Source organism: Zeus faber, assembly GCF_960531495.2.
Source record: "Zeus faber genome assembly, chromosome: 5".
NCBI classification, from domain to species: domain Eukaryota; kingdom Metazoa; phylum Chordata; class Actinopteri; order Zeiformes; family Zeidae; genus Zeus; species Zeus faber.
In genome coordinates this window covers 2,569,073-2,594,342 of record NC_137192.1, presented here as the reverse complement: position 1 = coordinate 2,594,342, position 25,270 = coordinate 2,569,073, and the positions used below count along the sequence as shown (strand labels likewise).

Sequence of the window (25,270 nt, the reverse complement as noted above, 5' to 3'; positions counted from 1 at the left end):
TATTTAAGACAGTTGGTCCAGACATTTTAGCCATAATAAACGGCTCTCTGTCTACTAGTATTTTCCCCTCTTTTTTAAAACATGCCACTGTTTACCCCCTTTTAAAGAAGCCCTCGCCAGGATCCCTCTGTTTTAAGTAATTTTAGACCTCCAAGCTGCCATTTTTATCACAGATTTTAGAAACAAAATGTTTCCATTCAACTAATTAATTTTATGAACATCATTGAAATATTTCAGAAATTTCAATCTGGTTCGGCCCCATACACATTCCGTGTTTCTATACACAGCACTAAGACTGCTCTGGTCAAGGTCACCAAGGACTTAATGCTCAAAGCTAACACTCACTAGTTGAGTACTAGCTAACTACTCGCTAGTACTCAATTTTAATTCTCCTTAACCTCAGCTCAGCCTTTGACACTGTGGACCATAATGTCTTAATCAGCTGTCTGAAGAACTATGTTGGAATCAGTGATGTGGTTCCGCATTGGTTCATCTCCTATCTGTCTAACAGGTCCTTCTCTGTCATGCTTGGAGATTCCTCCTCCTCTCATACTCCTCTCTTATGTGGAATCCCCCAGAGGTCTATTTTGGGTCCCCTCTTATTCACTATATACATGCTACCCCTGGGGCAAATCATGCAGAGACACATCAATTTCCTTGTGCTACATGGATGACACTCAGTTGTATGTCCCACTAAAGCCTGGTACCACCGATGTTTCTTCTATTTTGTCCTTCCTTGCTGAAATCAAAGATCGGATGTCCAAAAATTAGCCGGAGTTCAATGACACCAAATCAGAAAAGATTCTAATGACCCCCTCTGGTCCCAGCACTGGCAGCGTTAATAACCTCTCCTCTAGTCGGGGTACCTTTTCCAACAATGTTCGAAAAAGAGGCCGGCAGCTGTAGCTGTTATTTTTGACTGAGTTGTCTTTAGACACTCAGGTCACCAAGGTTGTACATCCTGCTTTGCCCAACTGAGAAAGCTAACCAAGATCAGGTTATTCCTTTCCCCTGCAGACTTAGAAAGGGTCATCCATGCATTTATCTCTTCCAGAATTGACTATTGCAATGCATTTTATTCCGGTATCAGCAGGCGTAAAATCCAAAGACTGCAGCTGATATAAAACGCTGCTGCCAGGCTTGCAACACGCACAAGAGAAGCCACCACATTGCCTTGAATGGTCAGGCTCCTGCCTACATCTATGATCTGCTAACTCCCTATGAGCCTGATAGCTGCCTGAGATCCTCCAACAAGGGGATCCAATGGCCCTACTAATGGTTCCAAAATCTCGACTTGTCACCAAAGGTGACCGGGCCTTTACTGTTTAGGCCCATCAGCTGTGGAACTCCCTGCCTGAAGATCTAGGTAGACAAACTCATTATCCTCTTTTAAATCTCTTCTTAAGACTCACTTTTATCGTATTGGTATTTTTTTTACTATTGATATTACTTTATCTTGTTTTATATCTTATCTCTTTTAATTCATTTTAATTGTTTAATTGTTTTTATTGTAAAGCACTTTGTATCTTGTCTTTGAAAGGTGCTATATAAATAAAGTTATTATACTGTTGAAGCATGTCCAAGTCGATCGCGAGACATTTTCTAAAATGATCACTAATAAATAGTTAAAATGAAAATTTTATTATTTGCAATGCACATATATTGTCACTGTTGTCTACTCCTAGAATTCAAAGCATGATGAGCATAGCAGAGAATGAATCATGCACCAGCATGTTTATGAATGAACGTCGTGCATGATGTATCACAGTTCTGGGTTACTGCATATTGCGCTGAATTACTGTTGTGTTCAGTGTTACTGTATTGCTGTGTCATACTGTTGTATACTGTACTGTATATCTCCACACACACTTAATTCACATGCCACTTTACTGCACCTAGCTTGAAAGTATGTGATCCCCTTGAGCAGTTTAGATGTTTCTGTTATACCATGATTTTCTTATTTTATCTTCACCAGTTTTTATGTATGAAATGTCAGACATATGTTTATCAATTGCATGTACTTGTTTAGTGGGACTTGTTTAAGTAGCCCAAAAACTACATGAAACATGGAATTAGTGTATGTGCAAAAGTAAGTGAACCACCAGCTACATTGGTTAAGTTAAGCAAGTAACAGACTCAGGTCAAACACATTTGGGTGCTTAATTTATCATTTAAGCAGACCAATGAAATGAGAGTTCCTTGGTAAAGGGTTTGGCATGCACTAATTAAAAGAGAGAGGAAACCAAACAAACCACTGTGGTCCAATACAAATCAACAATGCCAAGAGCAAAGGAGATATCCGAGGACATGAAGAAGAGGGTAGTGACACCCCATCATTCTGGGGAGGGCTATAAGACCATCTCCAAAAGATTCCAGCTCCATCCATCCACTGTAAGACAAATAATTTACAAATGGAGGGCCTTCAACATGACACCAACTCTGCCTAGAAGTGGACGCCAATCAAAACTATCATCAAGAAGCACCAGAAAAATAATAAATCAGGTAAAGGCCTACCCACACATCTCCTCTAGAGAGTTGCAGACCTCTCTGGTAGCATCTGCATGTGTCTACAATCAGACGAAAATTGAATAGCCAAGACATCCATGGGAGGGTTTCTAGAAGGAAGTATCTGCTCTCAAAAAAGAACAAAGCTGCCCATTTCAACTTTGTCAGAGAGCACTTGGACAAACCAGAGGGCATCTGGAAGTCCATTCTCTGGACAGACGAGTCCAAAATAGAATTATTTGGTCACAATCAAAACCACCATGTTCGGAGAAAAGCCAACACTGCATATGAAGAAAAGAACCTCCTACCAACAGTGAAGCATGGTGGTGGAAATGTGAAGGTCTGGGGCTGCTTTTCTGCTTCTGGACCTGGACGACTCCATATTATCCAAGGAACCATGGATTCTCAGGCATATCAACAAAATCTTGACCAGAATCTCTTGCCATCAGTCAGGGAGTTGAAGCTAGGATGAAAATGGATTATGCAACAAGACAATGACCTCAAGCATTCCAGCAAAACTACAAAGGAATGTCTTCAGAGAAAGAGGATTCGTACTCTGGATTGGCCCAGTCAAAGTCCGGACCTTAATCCAATTGAAATGTTGTGGCAAGACATGAAGAAGTTGGTACACACCAGATGTTCCTCCAACCTCTCTCAACTGGCTGGGTTCTGCAAGGAGGAGTGGGCAAAAATCCCCATAAGCAGATGCGAGAGACTGGTTAGTGGTTACAGAAAACATTTGGTTGAAGTAATGACTGAAAAAGGAGGAGCCACAAGCTACTAATTAAAAGGGTTCACATACTTTTGCACATGTTAAATTATCAGTTTCTGTGAAATAAACCACCTTTGTTGAATTTAATAATGAAAATATATCTCTTTTTGTGTGTGTTTCCATTATTTGGAAGGTGTGCTTTACAAATTGGGATTTGGATGTATGTTAAATAAGGTTATTTTAATGTTTTTTACAAAAACAGTGACCATGTCTGGAGGGTTCACAAACATTCAAGCAGCACGGTATCTGTATATACAAATAGCCTATCCCATACAGTAGGAGCCACTTGGAGAGGGCAGCTGGACCATGACAGGGCCTAGGCAGACCAGTGACTGGGGCATGGCTGACCCATGCAAGAACCGTTCTGAGCACGAACCTGTCATGGTTCATGGTCACGGACCTGTGAATGGTTTGAAAGAATGAATGAGTGTTTTTGTTTTTTTTAGATGTATTTAATTGAATAAAACAAATGAAAACACTGTGCATAACCATGTGTAACAGGTGTTGTAATTTACCTAAAATAAGTGTGAAATATTGCAACAAATTTAATCGCAATACTTGATGTATCGCAAAACTCACCATATCGTGCGTTTTCGTGCCGCATTAACTTTTTCATCTTTCTAAGGACTTTTTGGAAAAACCAACCCTTTTATTGTGCAGCTACTGCAGGGACAATCGTAGTTCTTAGAACTCAGTTTTTATGAAGTGAATTGAATGAAACAGAAAATCTCAGAGCGAGCGAGTCCGTGCGTCACGAAGTGGGAACAAAGTTTTAAATTATGTCTTGTAAATCTAATATGAGTTAATATTCAGAAACTGGATTGATTAATTCTCGCCTCAAATTTGTTCAGAAACAGATTTTAGTGGATTGATAAGGTGAAATAAGTGAAAGTTAGAACAAACACAAGACGGATTAGTGCGTCACGTCCCAGATGATATATATATATATATATATATATACACAGTATATACATACATACATACACACATATATACAGTATGTGTATCAACACACACACACACACACACACACACACACACACACACACACACACACACACACACACACACACACACACACACACACACACACACACAATAGTAGTGTACCAATCTCATCTGATTCCATACTGTGCTTGTGTAAAATACACACAAAACTTTCAGAAAAACGTTCCTCTGTGTTCTCTGTGACGAGTGAATGAGCTTGAGACAAAGAATGACATATAAACAACAACAAATAGCAGGGTTGGCATTGAGACGATAATGAACATAAGAGCAGTGTAAGCTTTAAAAGATAAGGTAATTAAAATATTTGAGTTACCATATTTCCTCAAATATAAACAGTTACTCAAATAAAAACCGCGCCTCTAATAAATGCCGGGGGTGTGGTCAACACAAACAAATAAAGGCCCAAGACCTACCTGAGATTAAGACCAGGGTTAGGAGAAAATCCAAGGATGAACTACCGGTGCCTGTTACACAGCATGTGTACAGTTTGCCAGTTAAGCATAATGTACATTTCCGCTGTTTTACTGAAAATTGATAAATTCATGAATACAATCATGCTCAATCATCTTCTACACTTTCTTGTCTTCAACTCATTGTGTGAGAGGTGAACCTAACTCTGAAAATTGGAGCGGGGTTTTTTCGTCCTACAGCGTGCCGCGTGCGCACATTCGTTTCTCTGACAGAGAGGCTCTAATGCAGAAATTTGTTGTGATATTTCACAATCATTTTAAGTGAAGTAAAAATTTGATAGTTCAAAAATCCTCATTTTGAAATCAAGAGGCCGAAGACTAAAAACCTAAATCCACACACTTGACCACTTTAAAAAGAGGCTGGTAAATCTTGAAAACTACTCACTTTAATTTATCAAGTATTGCATACCAGTTTTGTCTTACCTCTTAGTAGTATATTGCAGTGTTTGTCTTACAACACTGTGTCTCTCTTACCATTCAGTATGACATTGCATTTTTGTGGCCCACGACTATTTAAGATGTCCACTATCAAGTTGACTGTCATTATTGACTGCATTTTATCTTGTCTTTCACTTAGGTAAATACTTTTATATTACTTATACTAGACTAATTCTTTCCATTTTAGATTTTTTAAATTTTGTTTAAATAAAAAAAATGAATACATTCTGTTTTTAAATGCTGTTTTATTTTAATCACTACTATGCCCTTATTTTACCTATTATGAAAAGCTGAGTTGGCTCTGAGACTAAGAATCTCATTTCTGGTAATGATGTTTGCATTGTTAAAGTATTTCGCAATAAACTTGAAACTATAATTACATAGACCTAGTGTGAGTGCTCTCATTACAAAGCTATTGAATTTGTAATTTTAAAAATGTAAATAAAAAAACAGCTCCCATTTTGAAATTAAACAGCTGTGCAACATGTAGATTAAAATAAATCATTAAGACCTGTTGTCATTCATATGACAAAAAAACAATTGAACTTTGAAAGATGACCTCTGGTCAGGGTTAAAAGGACAATATCTCAAGTAATGGGTCAGGGTTAGGGGTGAAAATCTGAAATCTCTCTGGAATGTGATTGTGTTTTTGTGAAGTTAGCGCCATCTCATGATGACTGCAATTTAATAAATGGGCGTGTTTACAGTCGAAATTAAACACGCCCTGTCAGGACACATAAGAAAGAGGGGGGATTCCAGGGGAACCAGGCAACCGGCTGGGAAGCACATGGTGGTTGGCTGGAAACTGGCTGAAAGAGGCCTCTTCAAGTGGCTCAAGAGCATAATATAACTCTATTCCATTTACTTAATTTTTGTACTACTCTGTATTACTTTTTTGAGTCCGATTTTATTTTATTTTATATTATTCTATTCACTAACAGAATTACGTTTTAGGAATCAGTTAGTTTCAGTTAGTTAGCTAGGTAGAAATTATGTTAGCTATTATGTTTGGTTTAGAACTCATTGTACGTAATCTCTGGGTGCGTTGCAAAGACATTTCACAGCATATATGTATGAACATATGTATATGGATGTGACAAATAAACCCCTTGAATCTTGGCCTATGCTGACACGGTACATGCCCTAAAGATGCAACATTCGCTTTTCACCCAACACATTTATTGCGCTTTGTCACATTGACCCGGGCTTTCCCCAATTCAAATATTATCATGGTGTGATACACCAACAAGCACTGGCTGGAAAAGTAGGCCTAGTCAAGTTTTCCCATGTCATGTCTCCTGTTGTGAAGAATGTCAACTCTATTTGACCCAAAAGACTTCAGCACAGATTGTTCAAATCGTTGCAAATTAAAGCTTAGGCTGCCTATAGAGACTTGATTCTTGATGCAGATGTGTGATGGCTAAGTCGTGGAAAGGTTCTCCAGCAATTTGCAGATTTACTGCCTGAAATAAAATCATTCCTTCAGCAAAGGCATGAAGAGCACAAGTAACTGTCTGATGATACATGGCTCCTGGATTTGGGATTTTTAACAGATCTTTCCACCAAGCTGAATAAACTAATCCTCCTGTAACAATAAAAGGATAAAAATATCCAAAGGATTACACTGTGCTTCCAAATTATTATGCAAATTATATTTTTGTCAGATTTTCCTAAATAGTCAATGCAAATGACAGTCAGTTTAATTTTCAAGTCATCAACCGTTAGGGTATAATTCAAATGTTATTGAACAAACCTCCCAATGATAACAGTATTTAAAAAAAAAAAAAAAAGTCTAAATGCACTGTTCCAAATTATTATGCACAACAGAGTTTCAAAACATTTTATAGGTTGTAAAGGACTGAAAATGGTCATTTGTTGAATTTGCAGCTTTAGGAGGTCATATCTACTGAAATCAAAAGCTATTTCAATCAAAAACATCTTAACTGGCCAAGTTACATGTAAACATACAAACATAGTGATTCTTTGATATCACCTTCACAATTCTTGCATCCATTGAACTTGTGAGTTTTTGGAGAGTTTCTGCTTGAATTTCTTTGCAGGATGTCAGAACAGCCTCCCAGAGCTGCTGTTTTGATGCAAACTGCCTCCCTCCCTCATAGATCTTTTTCTTGAGGATGCTCCAAAGGTTCTCAATAGGGTTGAGGTCAGGGGAGGATGGGGGCCACACCATGAGTTTCTCTCCTTTATGCCCAGGGTAGCCAATGACACAGAGGTATTCTTTGCAGCATGAGATGGTGCATTGTCATGCATGAAGATGATTTTGCTACGGAAGGCACGGTTCTTCTTTTTGTACCATGTAAGAAAGTGGTCAGTCAGAAACTGTATATACTTTGCCAAGGTCATTTTCACACCTTCAGGGACCATTAAGGGGCCTACCAGCTCTCTCCCCATGATTCCGGCCCAAAACATGACTCAACCACCTGCTTGCTGACGTCGCAGCCTTGTTGGGACATGGTGGCCATCCACCAACCATCCACTACTCCATCCATCTGGACCACCTAGGGTTGCACGGCACTCATCAGTAAACAAGACTGTTTTAAAATGAGTCTTCATGTATTTCTGGGCCCACTGCAACCATTTCTGCTTATGAGCATTGGTTAGGGGTGGCCGAATAGTAGGTTTATGCACAACTGCAAGCCTCTGGAGGATCCTACACCTTGAGGTTTGTGGGACTCCAGAGGCACCAGCAGCTTCAAATACCTGTTTGCTGCTTTGTAATGGCATTTTAGTAGCTGCTGTCTTAATCCGATGAATTTGTCTGGCAGAAATCTTCCTCATTATGCCTTTATCTGCACGAACCCGTCTGCTCTGAATCAGCCACAAATCTCTTCAAAGTACGATGATCACACTTAAGTTTTCGTGAAATATCTGATGTTTTCATACCTTGTCAAAGGCATTGCACAATTTGACACTTTTCGGCAGCAGAGAGATCCTTTTTCTTTCCCATATTGCTTGAAACCTGTGGCCTCCTTAATAATGTGGAACTTCTGTCTTAAGTAGTTTTCCTTTAATTGGGCTCACCTGGCAAATTAATTATCACAGTGTCTGATATTGATTTCAGTGATCCAAAGAGCCTAAGAGCCCTGAGACACAATGCCATCCATGAGTTTAATTGAAAAACAAAAAATGTAATTTTATGACATAAATCCATTTTGCATAATAATTTGGAATGCATTCAAGATGAAGATGGGTGTGTGGTTCACCCAGCCAAAGAAGAGAAACCTTACAACCTTCCATAACTTGAAAAAAATGTCACAAAATATCACTGACAACAATGCATTTCAGCCGCAAAAAAAAAATGCCTGTCGACACCCGGAGCAACTGACAGGAGAGTTTAACTGGTGTTTTCAGGGTTTTAGTGACATCGAACAAGTTGTCCTATCATGTATATCTGAAACCCCTGTCTCAATGTTGACATCAAAGCAGTGTAGGCTAAGTTGGAGGAGATGTTTGCATTGAAGAAAGGAATTGACATGGACATTTATTTTCAAGGTGACATTTAAGTTAAAGTGAGAGCAAGAGAAAAATACTTTTGGGGACTGAGGGTTGAAGAAAAATATCCTCCCCTTTTATCTTCTGTTCTGAAGATCAAAGCCTATTTAGGATCAACATTTCTCTGTGAGATGGCATTCTCACAGATGAAAATAATAAAATCAAAGTATCGCACACGTCTGACAGATGGACATCTAACAGACTGCCTTAGACTGGCTGTCTAACTATGTTCAAGGATACACAGCACTTCTTCATAAGATTCAATCACAAAGGTCACAATAATTAGGGAAGTACAGAGCTTTAATGTTGTAAAAGACTGGTAAGATGTGTAATTGTCTGTTCATTGACATGCACCACAATTTGTAATAAAAAGGATGCTTGCTTTAATGAGAAAATTAAGTATTTTCTTTTTTTATAAGAATTTTGATGTGGTAGATCTCAGGCTCATTATTCAATTAATAAAGTGATCTCATGCTTGAAAAAGACCACTGGTCTAGAATAAGTTAATATCACAGCGTCTGACCACTCTGCACCATTTACAGTTTAATTTACGCAATCCACTGGTTCAGCTTGGTTATTTTTGTTAGACGCTCTCTCTCTCTGGCTGTGTCTCACTTGCGTCCCATCCCCCACACCCCCACCCCCACACCCTTGTCCCTCTGTTTAATCTGTATTGGTTTGTAGTCCTCTGCCTGACCATCCCGGTCACACACTCAGTTGCGTACTTGGGTTGCGGCAACTCTGGGTTTTCACGACAGCGAAAGAAAAGAAAGAACAAATAATGAAAGGGGGGGGGGAGGGGGGCAGGGAGATGGCAGTGCTGTCACTAGTCTGGTCAAGGTCCATTTTGAGCAAAAGGCCTCCCTAAAAATCCAAGTGGACGACCCCCCTCTCTTCCTGACCCCCCCTACCCTATTTCCCTTTTCTAGGCGGACCCTCCCAGGAGTAGAGAGTAGAGAGAGAGAGACAGGAGGCATTGGGGCAGCTGATACTGACAGTAATTAAAAGGCCTGATTAGAATGACAGAAGGAGGACACCCAGGGAGAAAAACAGGGCTCCGAAGAGAGATAGCGACAAAGGGAGATAGAGAGAGAGAGAGGAGGGTGAGGTGGAGAAAAAAAAGTGTGTGTGTGTATTATGTAGGTTTGTGTGCACACACACACACACACTTCATCTCCACCTCACCCTCCTCTCTCTCTATCTTCCTTTGTCGCTATCTCCCTGTTTTCTCCCTGGGTGTATACACACACACACACACACACACACACACACACATATATATATATATATATATATACACATACACATATATATATATATATATATATATATATATATACACACACACATACACGTACACACACACACACACACACACACACATATATACATAAATACAGTATATATACACACACACACACTCACACACACATACACTACTCACAAAAAGTTAGGATATTCGGCTTTCGGGTGAAATTTCAGGATGAACCTAAAATGCACTTAACCTTTACAGGTGAACTTAATTTTACCTTCTCTAAACTTTTGAATGCACATGTCCAACTGTTCAATGTTTCAGTACTTTTTGCACAACTTGCTGTTCTCTAACAAGGAGCTGAACGGCAAAATTCACAACAGGTGTTTGTTCCATGAATCGACCAATACATTTCCTGGTTCAATTCAAATTGGTATTTAAACAGTCCTCTTCATCATGCTGTTCACATTTTGACATCATGAGACCAAGACAACGCCTAACAACTGATCAACAGTACCTCGCCATTGCGAGGATTCAAACAGGATGTTCTCAGAGGGAAGTGGCCACTGAGCTTGGAGTGTCACAGAGTGTCATCAGCAGGTTACAACAGAGATACAGAGAGACTGGAAGAGTCACAGAAAGGCATAGAAGTGGACGTCCTTTGGTCACATCCCACACTGATGACCGCTCCATTGTGAACAGTGCCCTGCGGAACCGGATTATGAATGCCACTCAACTCCAGGCACATTTAAGGGAGGTGAGAGGCACCCAAGTGTCACGTCAGACGATTCAAAACCGTTTACATCAGCGTGGTCTGCGTGCTAGACGACCTGCAAGGGTACCTGACCACCCACCAGGCACAGGCATCATCGTCTTGCACGGGCCAGGGAGCATTTACGCTGGACGATGAACCAGTGGGCCTCAGTGCTGTTCTCTGATAAAAGTCAATTCACATTGCGCAGAAATGGCCGCCAACGATGTTGGAGATGTCAAGGAGAGCGCTATGCATCAGCCACTGTTGTCACCAGACGAGCCTTTGGTGGTGGTGGTGATACAGTGTGGGCAGGTGTGTCTAGTCAATACAGAACTGCCCTACACTTTGTGAATGGTACAGTGACAAGCCCATACTACCTGAATAACATCATTAATCCAGTCATTGTGCCCCTGCATGAACAACACAGGCCTAATTTCATCTTCATGGACGACAATGCTCCAGCTCATCGAGGTCGCATCATTAGGGAACGGCTGCTGGAGACTGGGGTACCTCAAATGGAGTGGCCCGCACTTTCTCCAGACCTGAATCCCGAAGAAAAACTATGGGATCAGCTGAGTCGCCGTGTAGAGGCTCGTAACTCTGTGCCCCAGAACCTCAATGACCTAAGGGCCGCCCTTCAAGAAGAGTGGGGTGCCAGGCCTCAGCAGACAATAAGTCGACTTGTGAACAGCATGAGACGTCGTCAAGCTGTGATTAATGCTCAAGGGCACATGACAAGTTATTGAGACATTGACATTTTTTGTTGTGGTATACCCACCACTGTTGTTGGCTTTTGTTTCAATAAATTATTTGAGATGAGGAAATCACCATTGCATGCTTTACTTAAATGCCCTACTTTCATGATATTATATCACTGTACCGTGAACCTTTTACATTTTCCATAAATTTCACCAGAAAGCCAAATATCCCTTACTTTTTGTGAGTAGTGTATATATACACACATATACACACACATACACACACATATATATATATACACACACATATATATATATACACACACATATATATATATATATATATATATGACAGCGGGAGTGCGGCAAGTGAATATAAAGTGATTCCAGTGATCGACGTGTTTTATTACTATTTAGTTGGTGTTTATTTGAAGAACAGCTAATGTGATAAATCAAATGAAAGAATCTTGTTGATGCGTTTTCCCCCTGCTTGGAGAAAACAAATTAAATTAGGACAACTGCCAGTTGCTGTTCAGTGGAATTACATTGCTTGCGGGATCCAGTGCACTTTAGACGTTCTCTTGGCACTGATGCACTGTGTTCCCGTTTACAAATTAATCTATGCATACATGAATGTGCACACACATTCACATGCCATTGCAAACACATAGATTGCATGCCTACATCTTGTTTAGCTTTGTTAAAATAAAGCCGCCACAACTCATCAAGCTCTGACTGAAACAAATGAAGGGCACCAAAATCTAAAAGCATCCTCGACCTATTCTGATAGTGGGGTGTATACACGCCTGTTTCCAAAATGTCAAACAATCCCTAATACCCTCCCTACATCTGACACGTCACACAAGTGTCATAATGACCGTTGTTTTTGCATACTGTATGCACACCAAAAGTCAAGTCAAGTGAAGTCACACTTTATTTATGAAGCACATTTCATACCAGGGCAACACAATGTGCTTTACAGAGAAATACAATCAAAGAAAATATCTGTGCAATCATAAAAACAGTCAGTGCAGAATAAACAGATCTCACACGCACGCACGCACGCACGCACGCACGCACACACGCACACACACACACACACAGTAGTGAACAGCAAGGTTTTTAACCTGCTTTTAAAACCGTTCAGTGTGGGGGCATCGCTCAGGTCCTGGCAGGGTGTTCCATTTACTTGGGGCATAGATACAGAAGGCAGCCTCCCCTGATTTACAGTTAGTACGAGGGATGGTTAAAAGACCACTGCCTGTGGACCTGAGAGTCCTTGCTGGTTCGTGTGTAATGAGCAATTATTTTATATACTGAGGTGCAAGGCCATTTAGAGCTTTATATACAAGTAGCAGAATCTTAAAATCAATCCAAGTTTTAACAGGGAGCCAAAATAGAGATCTAAGAACAGATGTGATATGTTCAAACATTTTAGTCCCAATGAGAACGCGTGCAGCCACATTTTGGATTAACTGTAGCCGCTGCACAGCTGATTTCAGGAGGCCAGTGATTAGGCCATTACAGTAGTCCAATCTACTTGTTATGAATGCATGGATTCATATTGAATATGGCTCTAAAAATTTAGATTGCCGTCCATGATAACACCCAGTTTCCTGGCTTCATTCTTGCTCTCCAGAGACAGAGATCTGAGAGGAGCTGCAATTTTCTGTCTCTGAGCCTTTGCACCAAAGATGAGTATTTCTGTTTTATCTTTGTTCAATTGTAAAAAGTTCTGTGACATCCATGCATTAAAATTGTTAATACACTGAGTGAGGGATTGTATGGGGTGTAGGTCATCAGGAAATAGGGATATTTAGAGTTGTGAATTATCTGCATAATTATAGTAATTTATTTTGTGTTTCTTTAAAATATGTGACAGTCAATGTCAGTACAGTGAATCAGACTCACCAAACATCAGTAGTGATGAGAGGATTGCAAAAAAAGTTCCATGTTCATGGCGAGGAGACGGTAACCCTGAAAGTTTAGATGTACTCCATCACGTCTGAAGACATTTGGAGGGTTCAAGAAGGTGTCCACAAACGGTACGTTGAGGGAGCAACAGTCTCCCTTGAGCCATGTGTAGTTGAAGGACATGCGTGAATTTTACGTCTCCAAAGCTGGGACACGGCAGCAGGCCGGAGACGATGAACCGGCGGTCTACCTGTAGAAGACTGTCACTAAGCTTCGTAAAGTCCTCTTTAAGTGTCTCCAATTGTTTGTTCCTGAGATCGCTGGTTCCGACGTGGATGAGAACAGTGGAGGCAGACGGGTTTTGATCCAGTAGCTGTAGGATTTTGGAGTCTATATCCTGGACGTGGGCACCCGGGTAGCAGAGGGTTTTAGCCACATGCAGGCTGATGTGTCAAACCATGGAGTCTGTCGACCAGGCGCAAACAGTTCTCAAAGTAGGAGGAGACATAGATGCCGGCACTGTTAGAAATATGCTAAGCTAACAGGCTAACTAACGCTAGCCGAGCACGAGCCAAACCAAAGTCCACGTTCCAAAGTCCGAAAAAACAGTTCAGGCGAGGGTCAAAGCCAGGAAATAGTAAGTATATAACAGTGCGAACGATCCAAAATCTGTAATTCAAAATCAGGTAAAGTTGGGAGTGATTCAACGAAGTAACACACTGACGTGAAGAAACGCACTCACAAAGACGTTGGTAGAAGTATTGGTAGATGCTGAACAATTGGCTACTATCTAATCAAATTTAAATGCTATGTTCATGCCCTTAACTAATTCTGTCCAGGTTGTTTGAGGACTTTTAAATATTAGCAGGTGCTCTGTTACTAGATTACATAAAATTGTTCTCTTCACCGAATAAATGATTATTCTGTGATTTTTTCAACATCTGGCTTCATCCCTGCGTTCAGTCAAATTATTTTCTCTCAGGCATGCCTCCTTCCGAGCAATTCAATTGGATTTTCTTCTTGGTCACTGGTCGAAGGCGAACACCGCCACCAACAATAGTAACAGTAAATAGAGAACAATAGAAACACAGTGAATGGCTGTTTCTTAAAAAGCGTCGGCTAAAAATGGTATCTTATATGGGATTTATTGTTTGTTTTTTGACAAAAAAATCCCACGTGTTTCTTGAAGGCATTTCAATTGCAGCCTTGCAAGGAAAAAAAGAGTTGAGGTTTAACCCATTTGCCATCGGGATTCAAGGACATGAGCTACAATATGCAAAAGCTGTGTATAATTCTGTATATTATTAGATTAATTAAGAAAAAAATGCATGACCTTTGTTAATTGTTTATTAATGTGCTCACACTTGCATAATAAATAATTAACCAATAATAATGTAATAATAAAACTCTGTTGTGTGTTACAACTACTACTACAATTTAGAATTATGTTGAGTGAGACAGCACACAGAGACAGCACTCCATCAGTCTTTGATCGAAAAATCAACACTAAAGATGTTTCATATCGGCATAAAGAGAAAACTTCTGCAGAACTAGCAGACTCAACCTTTTCATTCAAATAGTAAAGAAAATAGACCGATTAGGCTTTCAGACTCAGTCTTCTTTGACACAACATTTGACACTGTGCGCCGTTAACGTTTATTTGTGCATCGAAATATCAAATTGTTATGAATTGATATACAGGTACGCCTCACTTAAAGACCTACCTATTTAATGACCGTTCGGAATTACAACCAGCTCTCCAACTAGTCTGTATTGTGTGCTGCATACAATACCGCGGCGTGCGCGCTGCCTGTGCAGCATCTCAGCGTCAAGCATCTTATCACGCATCACCGTTCCAGTCTCAGTCTCGTTCCCGCAGTCTGTCAGTATTCACTACACTATCGTTCACTATCTCCATACCCCCTTACCGTGAAATAACATGGGTCCTTGCTTATCGACCAATTGGCTTAACAACCTGGTTGTAGGAACGGAACTCGGTCATTGAGTGAGGAGTACCTGTATATACGCCAGAACTTGATGAAACAGAGGACTCCCCATTCAATAAGGTATAGGTTTTGCTACCCATATAATCACCGTTAGCAACTTGACACCCGAGCGAATAGACATACAGTATAAAGAGACTTTGGTACAATATCGACAGGAAATAGTGAGTATGGGTGAGTGCTGCCTGCTCAGGGGTCAGAATCACAACATCCCATTCATGAAAGCTAATGCTAAATGAGCTTACGGTATGCGATATGAAAGTTTTGTAGAAGATTTCACAACATACATTCCTTTACATTGGTATAAGTCCATGTATATGCTGGTCGATTTGGGGTGGCTGTGCGGACGACAAATATCAGATTCGTCGATTCACTTCTAATAATGTGTTTCAATTTCGATTCTATCGACAGATTGTTGTTGTGTTGAGATCCACAAGTGTGCAATGGCATCGTCCCCATCATTGTTCAGCGTCTTTGACTTTTAAATTCAAAATTTGCTGATTCAACAAATCCACAATAATAAATTTTGTAGTCTTCAATAGAACTCAGGGAATGCTAGTCCATAGTCACGAGAGGGACTAATATTAAATCCTTGTCCACCCTTCGTAGCTCTAATCCTTATCATATTGCAATTACAATAACAGACAGCAATTCCCTCTCCCTCCCTGTTTTTTTCCCCTGTGACCAAGTGCAAGTAATGAGTAGATGCTAATAAACGCAATTGGACAGGCTCTGTTGCATTTATAGCCTTCGGTTGCGGAATCTTGATATTATATGAAGAAATGTGGCATTTGCTGAAGCTAATATCTTTGCTCAGTGTAGCGTGCGCCTCCACCAGCCAAAAGATAAAATGCACAAGCACGATAATAGCTCAGATATCTTGCAATAAATTCCTCCGTCACAAATTATGAAAGAAAAAAATTAACTGTCTTTCGTCAGACCTGAACGATGGGGGTTGGGGAGGGGAGGGGGGACAGCCTTATGTCTTGTGTCATAAAAATCAGCAAACAGTTTCATAAATGACTGTCTAAATGTTTTCCATTTCTTAAATTAAATGAATGCCCGCATCTAAAGCAATTCTAATCTAAATCAATAACGCTGAGCCCGCTTTGGCCGTGACTGAGGAACTGATATGGCGCAGCCAGTGGATTTGTCAACAGTCGTTCATTTAGCGCCTCTGTCGATTACCACTTCTGTATACGAAGATCTCTTTCTCTTGCAGCGCTACAATCCCCCCCCAACTGCTATTTCTTCAAACAGGGAATGGTGTATAAAGTTCAGATGTTTGGATACATATATGCATTATAAGCAACGCAGGGGGTCAAACATTAACCAAGACACAAATTTAAATAAAAACCTTAAATCTTCCAATTCAACACAATTTGCTGATGTCAAATTATTGTTGCCGCCATCTTTAGTGTTTAGATTTTCCCATTCAAAACTGATAGTGCTCTGTTTTTCACTTTAGTCCTATCATCAACTACTGGCTACCACCACTAATTATACAAAAATTCTCTCTCTCTCTCTCTCTCTCTCTCTCTCTCCCTCTCTCCCTCTCTCCCTCCCTCCCTTCTCATGCTTCTCTCTCTCTCTCTCTCTCTCTCTCTCTCTCTCTCTCTCTCTCTCTCTCTCTCTCTCTCTCTCTCTCTCTCTCTCTCTCTCTCTCTCTCTCTCTCTCTCTCTCTCTCTCTCTCTCTCTCTCTCTCTCTCTCCTCTCTCTCTCTCTCTCTCTCTCTCTCTCTCTCTCTCTCTCTCTCTCTCTCCTCCCTCCCTCCCTCCCTTCTCATGCTTGAGTCCAAATCGGATCTCGCAAAAAAATATCTTCTATTGTCAATTATCCATGACATCTGCCGCTGAGTAAGTCATGTTTGGTCTCTTCTGTACTGGAAATGGAACAACAGTAAAATGGAGTGCCAGGAGGAATTCACCTGGCCAATGTGATTGAGATCAAAATCCCTTTGTTCAGACACATTAACAAAGGAAAATGAATTATTGGTTATAAATAACTGTCGTGCCACAGGGCTCTGTATTTATGAAATATATATATATATTATAATAAATTTTTATTTTACTTGCTGGTGTTTAACACAGTAACAGCAGACATTTTGCATGTTTACTAAATGTGAATTTAATTGTAATTATTAAAATATAAATTTGCAATTCATTTCAATTTCAATTATGTAATTATTACAGAGCACCAATATAAATATACTGTATAGTAGATAGATGCTGGACAGTCAGTAGAGAATGCCCCAATGTTGAAATGAAGAAATAAGCATGTAGGAAGGCAGGGGCTGGTAAAGGTAGGAGTTAGAGTTGAGTAGATAAACAGATTTGTATTGTAATTCAACCGAGAACACTACTTTGCTAACAGAGAGTTAAGTTGGGTACACACTACAAGATAATAACCATATTTACGGCCCCTTCCGACGATGGTGTGCAAAGCCCCGATTTATTTTGCTCGGAAATCCACAGAGATATAAAATTATAAAATTGCAGATATTAAACATGTTCAATATTTACAATCTGATAACCTGTAGTGCGGGGGGAACACCAAGGACGGCCGAGGACGCAGGCTGCGGATTGTCATGTGGGAAAGACCGATAGCCAATTAGGAGCCAAGCTGACTGATATGGAAGAAGTCACAAACACAACAGCAGCCATGGCAGCAAATGTGAATGATACAAAGCATAAAGTAGAAATAGAAAAAAGCATAAAAAAGAAATTGCAAAAACTAGCATTGCTAGTCCTTGTTGCCCGTCGTCCACCAGGTTTGTTTACTCTGAAATCACGTTTGGTCGTGAGAGATTTGCGAGACTTCGGTTTGGAGAGTCAGGACTGTGTTTTGGCAGAATTGTTGCTCTCTACATACTATAGAAACAAAACCATTAAATGTATAAGTTTATGTGCTAATGTGTGGGGTTTCACATTTACAACATCCATTGACATTTGAAAAATCTTTTAGTGTGGGCAAGCCTTTGCCTGTCTGGAAGAGGGCTTTCTGTGGATAGAGAAGTGGCCACCAGAGCAGGCGCTCTACTACGTTGTTGTTTCAACCGCGGGTGCACAAAGCAAAATTGGTGTGAGGCTCTAGACCGAAGTGGGGGAGACGCGGGGAGAGCAGTTCGGTATACAGTTTGGGATGTGGGACCGACCCGGTTCTTCTTGCCTCGCTGCTGACCTCAGAAACTCGCTGGGAGAATTGTTTGGCAGCTCCTCTCTCAGCACTCCGGCAACACTGAGGGTGACCTCTGAGATCCAGCGTGCACACGGACACGACCAGACAAGATGTTCACAGACAGACACATACATGCGCACACACAAAAACACACAAAGAGGCCACAAGTGACAGAATTAGAACTGACGATTATTTATTTATTTGTGTTTTATTTTTCCATCCTGTCGGCGCTGCTACCATCTGTCTTTCCCTCTATCCCTCTTGCAGCTCCCCGTTAGGGCAGTATCGCAGACTGGCAAAACAACATGTTGAATCTGCTTTTTCAAAAATGATGTTATGTATTTAACATGTTTTGAATAACAATATTAGTATATATTTATTTTGAACAAGTTTTTGTAAAGTACATCCAAGGTGTGATGGGGTGGGGGTTTGTTTTCTTATTGGCTCTCAGAGACCAGCTTTTATCTTTTCTCACTGATGACAGCCCACAGTCATGTGTGAAGCTCAAAGTTACATCATACAGCCCGGATATGGAGAAGCTCTGCAGTGAAGTTCAGGGGCAGAAATCACATTAAGCAGGTGAGAGAAACAAGCTATTAATTTTGCAAATATAGATATTTATATCGGACCCTGAACTAATGTAGTTGTGTTTCATATTCAGGTCGACGGTTGACTGCGGCACGCCACTGAAGAAATAGTCGAGGATGACGGCACACTGAAATAGACTTAAGTCGTGATAAAACATAAACTAACATTTTTTTGCCCCTTATAATTGAAGTGAATATTTCTTTTTTTCAAATCCACAAATAAGTGAAGGACCTGCATTTTGTATTTTATTTCAAAGAAAAACGATACGTGCCAGTATTCTTTTTTTTAGAGTTCAAAAGAATTTAGTGTTTTGCTGTGTCAAGCACAGAAAAAAAATGACAGTCTTTATCAGTTTGTAGTACTTTCATTTCATAAATGCAACAAATTACAGTTCTTATATACAGTACATAGCATAAGTGTAATAAAACTATACTGTATATCCGGTGTTATCTTCATTATAGCGGTCAAATAGATTTTGCGGCTCCAAGTGGGTTTTATTTGGTGGGAATCACGCCCAAATGGCTCTTTTAATGCTGAAGGTTGCCAACCCCTGGCCTAACCCAATGTTATTACATCAGCGTGATCATTTTCAACCTGTACTACACTGTCTGCCTCCGGAGAAGGAACGTTCTCCACCCGTTCTACCTCTTGCTGTCCGCTCGTACCCTCTCGGGCTCCGCGCTTCGGTGCAACCGGCAGGTAAGCGAAGCGCTTGTGCCCGATTTCCCTGCACCGCACCCCTAACTCTAAAAGACACGTCTAGGGTCTGAGTGGTATTTCAAAATGGAAAAAGAATACTTGACTTGCTTTGTCGGCTCCACCCATACTTAACATGGTTGTCACGGCAATGTTACTGCTTCCATTCACACACGCTTCCATTCACAGCTGTGCCAGCATTTTCCGGAAAATTATACTCGGTCTAGAGTGGAGAGATTTACACAACAACTTTTACGGAACATCGGAACCGTCTCCTTTTCCCACATTATGCCAATACGGAACATTGCCAGTGGATTTACGGCTCTCATTCCATATGGGAAAGAAACACAAAGAAACGGGATAAAATGCACGTTGTTTGATAATTTGTTTTTCAGTACAACATAAACAGACTGCCTGACAATATTGTGAGATTTAGTGTTTTTTAAGGCTTAAATGTTTGTTTCACTGGACTGCAATTTTTTTTTCAATTGCAAAGCCTTCAGTGAAGTTATGCTATGAACAGTTATAAATAATGGGAACTGATATTTTAATCAGCCTGGATTGAAAGAGCCCAGGATCGCTCTATCGTTTAAATCAATGCCCACAGCCTGTTCTTAAAGTGGAGACACTGATACACACACTTCAAATCATAGATTAAGTGTTGTTGCTTTTACTATACTCTGCTAGAAAACTATTTTTTAAAGCCCACAGGGATATTTTCCATTGCTACTGGAGTAAAATATGCGCCTTTTAAAAGTGCACACACTAGCTTGAATCTGCTTTGGGTGCAGCCATTTTATTTTGGGCTGCACTCAAAGCAAATCTCAATGGACGGATGGATGGAGTCCTGCTTCCCCATATTGTGCACCGAATTGTGCAAAAAAACTAGGCACTCAGCATAAAGGATGAGTGTCTTTATTGTTATATATTTTTCTTTTGTTATGGTGATTCATCCGAGTGAAAATAAATTACTTTATGATGGAATGCTCTCAAAAAAGTAACATATCTGTAATGTATAAAAAGTAACCTGCTAAAAGTTAAACATTTCATTGCCATCAACATAGTTGCTTCTTGAAATTTCTTTCATACCACATGCAAGTCCAGCCACCATATAAAATATATATTTTTTAAAGGTGTACTTCAACATGTATCTTATGGGGGTATAAAATAGAAATACCCTCAAATTTGTGTTTTGTTCAAACTATTGTATTTGAATGTTCAAATGCATTCTGGATTCTCTTCACACACATGCAGTGTTCCAAAATAAAAATGTTTTTTCCCCTTAAGTGGTCTGGCACATACATCGTTACATCATCATTTAACAGACGCTTTTGTCCAAAGCGACTTACAATTATTCATACATCGATGGAAACAGGCTTCTAAGAAATTAGGAGTTAAGTGTGTTGCTCAAGGACACTTCAGCATGCTAGCAGGAGGAGCCTGGCATTGAAACGGCAACCTTCAGATTACTAAATGACCCACTGTACTTCCTGAGCTACTGTCTCCTTATGTGCCCAAATGTTTGAGAACATTCGGGTGCGTTTGGGTACATTTGTCGAGATATTTGTCACGGATCTCAATGAGTTCTGTTTACTTGGGGAAAAAAAGAAGAAAAAAAAAGGTTGATGTAATATGTCTAGGCCTAAAAAGGCATAAAGCGCCAGCTCTGTTTGATAGGTTCAAACCGAGACTATTGTCAACAGCCTGCTTTGCAAAACCTGAAATGGGATAAGCAAGCAGCGCATGCCAGGGCCAAAGCAGTAACGCACAATACCCGCTAACACAATAAGTCTGCACACTGGCCTGGCTCAAAAAGTACAATGCTTGGAGAAAATGGACGCGGGTCTTTGCATTATACATGAAGCAGAGAAAATCAAATCTACTGTGCAAGGTATTGCTGCAGGATGAATAAACAGTGCATAATTGATACACCTCTCTTAAGCCACTTTCCCCATGGAATCCATAACATTGCTGGATAAAATATATCCTGTAAAGGCAGTAAATAGTTAGGGTTGAACAATTTTGGAAAGTAATCGAATTGCGATTTATTTAGACCAATATTGCGATTTAGTATGCAATATTTTTAAGTTCCTTATCTTCTGTATTATTCACTAAACATAAGCAATACATCTTTCTATAGTATGACCAACACAACATTGGATATAGTCAGCATAAACATAAACTGCTCTTTCCTGTAGGCCAGGCCTACGTGTTATGATCAAATTAGATGAATTGATGCATGAATTGAGATAAATAACATATCTGTATTTAATTATTGAATTGTAAAAAGAAAAACCTTCAATCACAATATAATATTGACTGATTCATTTAACTTCAAACCTTGTAATTGATCAAATCTGAAAATTAACATTCAAAACATATGCAGTTTCAGCAGAAATGTATTATTTTTTATAAAAATGTCATAAATGTTTAATTTTATAAAAAAATTCAATTTAAAAAAGGTAAAATTAAAAAACTTCTCAGAGTGCTGCCTTCTCCGAGTGCTGCTACCTTGTTGTGGTGGAGAGGCTTGCGTGCCTCCGTGACTCAGAAGGCTATACCGGAGGGGTTCATACCCTCAGTTGGTTCAACCAAGCCGGGCAGGTTTCTTGAGTAGAGGCCGGACGAAAAGCAGCAAATGGTCCTCCAGGTTGGGGGTTGGGCATGGGGCTAACAACCTCAACCCGTAAAACAATTCCTGTTACAGAAACGCCAACAAGAGATCAAGTCATCAACACCTTGGCCCAGGGAAGAGAGGGGTCTTCGATGAGAAGGTTTATGACGCCTCGGGGTGAAAGCCAGAAGTCTCTGGAAGCGACGAGGCCGACCACCATTCTTTCGACCAGGGCTGCCCACATCGGATCGTGGAACGTGAGAACCATGTACGAAACAGGGAAGACATTCCAAGTAGCAGCAGCGATGAGGAACTATAATCTCACGGTTCTAGGTATAAGTGAGACAAGATGGACACAGTCCGGACAGAAACGACTGCCCACAGGAGAGATGCTGCTGTACTCCGGACATGAAGAGGACAACGCCCCCCACACCCAAGGAGTAGCACTGATGTTATCTAAAACCGCCCAGAGAGCGCTCACTGGATGGGAAGCCCATGGTCCAAGAATCATCACCGCATCCTTCCGAACCAAGAAAAAGAAGATCAACATGAACATCATACAGTGTTATGCCCCTACCAACGATGCCGAGGAATCAGGAAAAGACCAGTTCTACAATAGACTGCAGTCCATCATAGAAACGCACTCGGAGAGAAACATCACAATCCTGATGGGAGACCTTAACGCAAAGGTCGGAAGGGACAACACGGGATACGAGGATATCATGGGAAAACATGGACTGGGGGTCATGAACGAAAACGGAGAGAGGCTGGCGGACCTGTGCTCTATGAACAGCCTGGTCATAGGGGGCACCGTTTTTCCCCATAAGAACATCCACAAGGCCACCTGGGTATCGCCAGACCACTCCACCGAGAACCAGATCGATCATGTCTGTATTAGTAGGAAATTCAGGAGGTCCATGCAGAATGTTAGAGCACAGAGAGGAGCAGATGTAGCCTCAGACCACCACCTAGTTGTAGCCAGCCTGAAGCTTAAACTGAGAAAGAACTGGATGTCAGCACATACAACAAGGCACAGGTACAATACAGCTTTTTTAAGAGACACCAGCAAACAGGAAGAGTTCAGTGTAACACTCAGCTATAAGTACAAAGTCCTACAAGAGCTGCTGGAAGAGGACGAGTGCACTATGGAGAACAGATGGAAGGAGATAAAGGAGGCGGTTACATCTACCTGCCAAGAAGTGCTTGGCCCCAAGAAGAAACAACACAAGGAGTGGATCTCAGGGGACAGCCTGCAAAAGATCCAAGAGCGGAAGGAGAAGAAGGCGGCAGGGAACAACAGCCGAACAAGAGCAGAGAAAGCCAAGGCACAAGAAAGGTACGAAGAGGGGAACAAGCTAGTGAAGAAGAGCATCAGAGCCGACAAACGAAAGTACATGGACAGCCTTGCAACGGAAGCAGAGCAAGCGGCAAGAGAGGGAAATATGAGGGAGCTGTACAGCATCACCAAGAAGCTGTCAGGAAAGCACAGCAAGCCAGAACGACCGGTGAAGGACAAAGAGGGAAGACCAATAAAGGGAGATGATTAACAGAAGAACAGATGGAAGGAGTATTTTGAAGATCTGCTAAACAGGCCAGCACCACAGAACCCACCAGAACTCACACAGGCTGACACAGAACTACCCATAGCCTGCAACGCACCAACCATGGAAGAGATTAGGAAAGCCATCAAGCAGCTGAGGAACGGAAAGTCTGCAGGACCAGACAACATCCCTGCAGAGGCACTGAAGTCAGATATCGAAACCACTGTGAAGATGCTCCACCCACTCTTCATGAAGATCTGGGAGGAAGAAGAAGTCCCAGGAGACTGGAAAGAGGGATACCTCACCAAGATTCCAAAGAAAGGCGACCTCAGTAATTGCGGAAATTATAGAGGGATCACACTGCTATCAGTGCCAGGGAAGGTTTTTAACAGAGTTATCTTGAACAGGATGAAGGACCTCATTGACGCACAACTCCGTGACGAGCAGGCCGGCTTCCGCAAAAACCGATCCTGCACAGACCAGATTGCAGCACTCCGCATAATTGTAGAGCAGTCCATAGAGTGGAACTCACCCCTGTATGTCAACTTTGTGGACTATGAGAAAGCCTTCGACAGCTTAGACAGAGAGACCCTCTGGAAGCTCCTCCGCCACTACGGAGTGCCAACCAAGTTCGTGTCCATCATCAGGAACTCTTATGAGGGATTGACATGTAAGGTCATCCATGGAGGACAGCTAACAGATGCATTCCAAGTGAGGACTGGTGTCAGACAAGGCTGTCTGCTCTCGCCCTTTCTCTTCTTGCTAGCGATCGACTGGATAATGAAGATCTCTACCGCACAGAGAAGGAACGGCATTCAGTGGACTCCTTGGACGCAAATGGATGACTTGGACTACGCCGATGACCTGGCGCTACTGTCACACACCCAACACCAGATGCAGGAGAAGACCAACAACGTGGCATCCACCTCAGCACAAGTGGGACTCATCAACCACAAGGGAAAGACCAAGATCCTCAAGATCAATGCAGCCAACACTGATGCAATCATGCTGGAGGGGGAGGCACTGGAAGAAATTGAATCCTTCACCTACCTTGGCAGTGTCATTGATAAGGAAGGTGGCACAGATGCAGACGTGAAATCACGAATCAGGAAAGCACGCGCAGCATTCGTGCAACTACGGAACATTTGGAACTCCAAAGAACTGACCACCAACACCAAAGTCAGATTCTTCAACACCAACGTCAAGGCAGTCCTCCTATACGGAGCAGAAACATGGAGAACTACAGCTGCTACCACCAAGAAAGTACAGGTCTTCATTAACAGCTGCCTACGGAAGATCCTCCACATTCGATGGCCAGACACCATC

The 25,270-nt window shown here is 41.2% G+C and overlaps 1 protein-coding gene across 3 annotated transcripts in view; it reads right to left on the bottom strand.

The window, feature by feature from the left end:
- Positions 1-25,270, bottom strand: part of fhit (fragile histidine triad diadenosine triphosphatase) — a 456,691-nt gene that overhangs the window by 429,591 nt on the left and 1,830 nt on the right. Inside the window, exon 1 of one of the 3 annotated variants that reach the window (XM_080000300.1) lies at positions 18,483-18,511. The exons of the other annotated variants lie outside the window; for them this stretch is intronic. The gene's annotated coding sequence lies outside the window, so the exon portion shown is untranslated. Of the gene's footprint in view, positions 1-18,482; positions 18,512-25,270 lie in introns of those variants that run through there. 3 annotated transcript variants of the gene reach the window in all.